This window comes from Notolepis coatsorum, assembly GCF_963971535.1.
Source record: "Notolepis coatsorum genome assembly, chromosome: 12".
Classification (NCBI taxonomy): Eukaryota; Metazoa; Chordata; class Actinopteri; order Aulopiformes; family Paralepididae; genus Notolepis; species Notolepis coatsorum.
The window spans coordinates 106555683-106560682 of record NC_140176.1 but is presented as its reverse complement, the minus strand read 5'-3'; the positions used below and the strand labels follow the sequence as shown (position 1 = coordinate 106560682).

Here is a 5000-nt window from a genome sequence, read left to right as displayed (position 1 = left end):
TAAACTCAAGGGACTTGATTTGGCAGCAAACATGTAAAAAGGGGACCTTCTACAATGATGATTTGTATCTATCATATCATATTATGTCATAGCATTTAACAATATTTTATTTTACAGTGACTGAAATCACGTCTAATCATGTCATGTCATATCATATCATATCAATGTATATTATGCAGGTTACTACATATTATTTACAATACATCATAGATTGGATCAATCTTTTTCTTGCCAAGGACCCCAAAATCCATACACATGAGACTGTGGAGAGACCCCCATGTGATCTGGTCTCAGGGACCCCCGTTTGAGAAGATCTTTGTAGTTCAGAATGATTACGTTCAGAATGAGTTGAGGAGATGAGAGAGAGAACAGGTGGTTCTGAAAGGTTCTGTCTTCCAGTCAGTGACATGATGGTGAAACCACCCACTGTTCCCCCTGGAACACCTTCAGAGACCCCTGGGGGTCCCCGGGCCACACGTTGAGAACCACTCACCTGTCTCTTCTCTGTGGGTATTGAGGGGCTGGGCCTCAGACTCTCTGGCTCTTCAGACTCTCTCTCTCTTCAGACTATCAATTCAATTCAATTCAATTCAAAAAGCTTTATTGGCATGAAATTTCACAAATGTTGCCAAAGCACAATTATGACATAAACAGCAAACAACATTATACAATACAAGAACAATATCAACAGAACAAGATCAAAGAAATAAAGGAGATGGTGCGGTGAATAAAACATGGTACATGTATATATATACAGTATATGTGTCCTACTGGTTGTCCCTTTTCTTGTGACATGAATTGACATATTTTGCAGCTCTCTCTCTCTTCAGACTCTCTCTCTCTTCAGTCTCTCTCTCTCTTCAGTCTCTCTCTCTCTTCAGACTCTCTCTCTTCAGACTCTCTCTCTCTCTTCAGACTCTCTCTCTTCAGTCTCTCTCTCTCTTCAGACTCTCTCTCTTCAGACTCTCTCTCTTCAGACTCTCTCTCTTCAGTCTCTCTCTCTTCAGACTCTCTCTCTTCAGACTCTCTCTCTTCAGACTATCTCTCTTCAGTCTCTCTCTCTTCAGACTCTCTCTCTCTTCAGACTCTCTCTCTCTTCAGACTCTCTCTCTCTTCAGACTCTCTCTCTCTTCAGACTCTCTCTCTTCAGACTCTCTCTCTCTTCAGACTCTCTCTCTCTCTTCAGTCTCTCTCTCTCCAGACTCTCTCTCTCTTCAGTCTCTCTCTCTTCAGACTCTCTCTCTCTTCAGACTCTCTCTCTTCAGTCTCTCTCTCTTCAGACTCTCTCTCTCTTCAGACTCTCTCTCTTCAGACTCTCTCTCTCTTCAGTCTCTCTCTCTTCAGACTCTCTCTCTTCAGACTCTCTCTCTTCAGACTCTCTCTCTCTTCAGTCTCTCTCTCTCTTCAGACTCTCTCTCTCTTCAGTCTCTCTCTCTTCAGACTCTCTCTCTCTTCAGACTCTCTCTCTCTTCAGACTCTCTCTCTCTTCAGTCTCTCTCTCTTCAGACTCTCTCTCTTCAGACTCTCTCTCTTCAGACTCTCTCTCTCTTCAGTCTCTCTCTCTTCAGTCTCTCTCTCTTCAGACTCTCTCTCTCTCTTCAGACTCTCTCTCTCTTCAGACTCTCTCTCTCTCTTCAGACTCTCTCTCTCTTCAGTCTCTCTCTCTCTTCAGACTCTCTCTCTCTCTTCAGACTCTCTCTCTCTCTTCAGTCTCTCTCTCTTCAGACTCTCTCTCTCTTCAGACTCTCTCTCTCTTCAGTCTCTCTCTCTCTCTTCAGACTCTCTCTCTTCAGACTCTCTCTCTTCAGACTCTCTCTCTCTCTTCAGACTCTCTCTCTCTCTTCAGACTCTCTCTCTCTTCAGTCTCTCTCTCTTCAGACTCTCTCTCTCTCTTCAGACTCTCTCTCTCTTCAGTCTCTCTCTCTTCAGACTCTCTCTCTTCAGACTCTCTCTCTTCAGACTATCTCTCTTCAGTCTCTCTCTCTTCAGACTCTCTCTCTCTTCAGACTCTCTCTCTCTTCAGACTCTCTCTCTCTTCAGACTCTCTCTCTCTTCAGACTCTCTCTCTTCAGACTCTCTCTCTCTTCAGACTCTCTCTCTCTCTTCAGTCTCTCTCTCTCCAGACTCTCTCTCTCTTCAGTCTCTCTCTCTTCAGACTCTCTCTCTCTTCAGACTCTCTCTCTTCAGTCTCTCTCTCTTCAGACTCTCTCTCTCTTCAGACTCTCTCTCTTCAGACTCTCTCTCTCTTCAGTCTCTCTCTCTTCAGACTCTCTCTCTTCAGACTCTCTCTCTTCAGACTCTCTCTCTCTTCAGTCTCTCTCTCTCTTCAGACTCTCTCTCTCTTCAGTCTCTCTCTCTTCAGACTCTCTCTCTCTTCAGACTCTCTCTCTCTCTTCAGACTCTCTCTCTCTTCAGTCTCTCTCTCTTCAGACTCTCTCTCTTCAGACTCTCTCTCTTCAGACTCTCTCTCTCTTCAGTCTCTCTCTCTTCAGTCTCTCTCTCTTCAGACTCTCTCTCTCTCTTCAGACTCTCTCTCTCTTCAGACTCTCTCTCTCTCTTCAGACTCTCTCTCTCTTCAGTCTCTCTCTCTCTTCAGACTCTCTCTCTCTCTTCAGACTCTCTCTCTCTCTTCAGTCTCTCTCTCTTCAGACTCTCTCTCTCTTCAGACTCTCTCTCTCTTCAGTCTCTCTCTCTCTCTTCAGACTCTCTCTCTTCAGACTCTCTCTCTTCAGACTCTCTCTCTCTCTTCAGACTCTCTCTCTCTCTTCAGACTCTCTCTCTCTTCAGTCTCTCTCTCTTCAGACTCTCTCTCTCTTCAGACTCTCTCTCTCTTCAGTCTCTCTCTCTCTTCAGACTCTCTCTCTCTTCAGACTCTCTCTCTCTTCAGTCTCTCTCTCTTCAGACTCTCTCTCTCTTCAGTCTCTCTCTCTCTTCAGACTCTCTCTCTTCAGACTCTCTCTATTCAGACTCTCTCTCTTCAGTCTCTCTCTCTTCAGACTCTCTCTCTTCAGACTCTCTCTCTCTTCAGACTCTCTCTCTCTTCAGTCTCTCTCTCTTCAGACTCTCTCTCTCTTCAGACTCTCTCTCTCTTCAGACTCTCTCTCTCTTCAGTCTCTCTCTCTTCAGACTCTCTCTCTCTTCAGACTCTCTCTCTCTTCAGACTCTCTCTCTCTTCAGTCTCTCTCTCTTCAGACTCTCTCTCTTCAGACTCTCTCTCTTCAGACTCTCTCTCTTCAGTCTCTCTCTCTTCAGACTCTCTCTCTCTTCAGACTCTCTCTCTCTTCAGACTCTCTCTCTTCAGACTCTCTCTCTCTTCAGTCTCTCTCTCTCTTCAGACTCTCTCTCTCTTCAGACTCTCTCTCTCTCTTCAGACTCTCTCTCTCTTCAGTCTCTCTCTCTTCAGACTCTCTCTCTCTCTTCAGACTCTCTCTCTCTTCAGACTCTCTCTCTCTTCAGTCTCTCTCTCTCTCTTCAGACTCTCTCTCTTCAGACTCTCTCTCTTCAGACTCTCTCTCTCTCTTCAGACTCTCTCTCTCTCTTCAGACTCTCTCTCTCTTCAGTCTCTCTCTCTTCAGTCTCTCTCTCTTCAGACTCTCTCTCTCTCTTCAGACTCTCTCTCTTCAGACTCTCTCTCTCTTCAGACTCTCTCTCTCTTCAGACTCTCTCTCTCTTCAGTCTCTCTCTCTCTTCAGACTCTCTCTCTTCAGACTCTCTCTCTTCAGACTCTCTCTCTTCAGTCTCTCTCTCTTCAGACTCTCTCTCTCTTCAGACTCTCTCTCTCTTCAGACTCTCTCTCTCTTCAGTCTCTCTCTCTTCAGACTCTCTCTCTTCAGACTCTCTCTCTTCAGACTCTCTCTCTTCAGTCTCTCTCTCTTCAGACTCTCTCTCTCTTCAGACTCTCTCTCTCTTCAGACTCTCTCTCTCTTCAGACTCTCTCTCTTCAGACTCTCTCTCTTCAGACTCTCTCTCTTCAGACTCTCTCTCTTCAGTCTCTCTCTCTTCAGACTCTCTCTCTCTTCAGACTCTCTCTCTCTTCAGACTCTCTCTCTCTCTTCAGACTCTCTCTCTCTTCAGTCTCTCTCTCTTCAGTCTCTCTCTCTTCAGACTCTCTCTCTCTTCAGACTCTCTCTCTTCAGACTCTCTCTCTTCAGACTCTCTCTCTCTTCAGTCTCTCTCTCTCTTCAGACTCTCTCTCTCTTCAGACTCTCTCTCTCTCTTCAGACTCTCTCTCTCTCTTCAGTCTCTCTCTCTTCAGACTCTCTCTCTCTCTTCAGACTCTCTCTCTCTTCAGACTCTCTCTCTCTTCAGTCTCTCTCTCTTCAGACTCTCTCTCTTCAGACTCTCTCTCTTCAGACTCTCTCTCTCTCTTCAGACTCTCTCTCTCTCTTCAGACTCTCTCTCTCTTCAGTCTCTCTCTCTTCAGTCTCTCTCTCTTCAGACTCTCTCTCTCTCTTCAGACTCTCTCTCTTCAGACTCTCTCTCTCTCTTCAGACTCTCTCTCTCTTCAGACTCTCTCTCTTCAGTCTCTCTCTCTTCAGTCTCTCTCTCTTCAGACTCTCTCTCTCTCTTCAGACTCTCTCTCTCTTCAGTCTCTCTCTCTCTTCAGACTCTCTCTCTTCAGACTCTCTCTCTTCAGACTCTCTCTCTCTTCAGTCTCTCTCTCTCCAGACTCTCTCTCTCTTCAGTCTCTCTCTCTTCAGACTCTCTCTCTCTTCAGACTCTCTCTCTTCAGTCTCTCTCTCTTCAGACTCTCTCTCTCTTCAGACTCTCTCTCTTCAGACTCTCTCTCTCTTCAGTCTCTCTCTCTTCAGACTCTCTCTCTTCAGACTCTCTCTCTTCAGACTCTCTCTCTCTTCAGTCTCTCTCTCTTCAGACTCTCTCTCTCTTCAGTCTCTCTCTCTTCAGACTCTCTCTCTCTTCAGACTCTCTCTCTTCAGTCTCTCTCTCTCTTCAGACTCTCTCTTCAGACTCTCTCTCTCTTCAGTCTCTCTCTCTTCAGA

At 45.7% G+C, this 5000-nt stretch overlaps 1 protein-coding gene across 1 annotated transcript in view; it reads left to right on the top strand.

Moving 5' to 3' along the window:
* The window catches only part of LOC311238007 (chondroitin sulfate N-acetylgalactosaminyltransferase 1-like), a gene marked incomplete at its 5' end in the record, with an annotated part of 30429 nt that overhangs the window by 4066 nt on the left and 21363 nt on the right, over positions 1–5000 (top strand). The window lies entirely within an intron of this gene.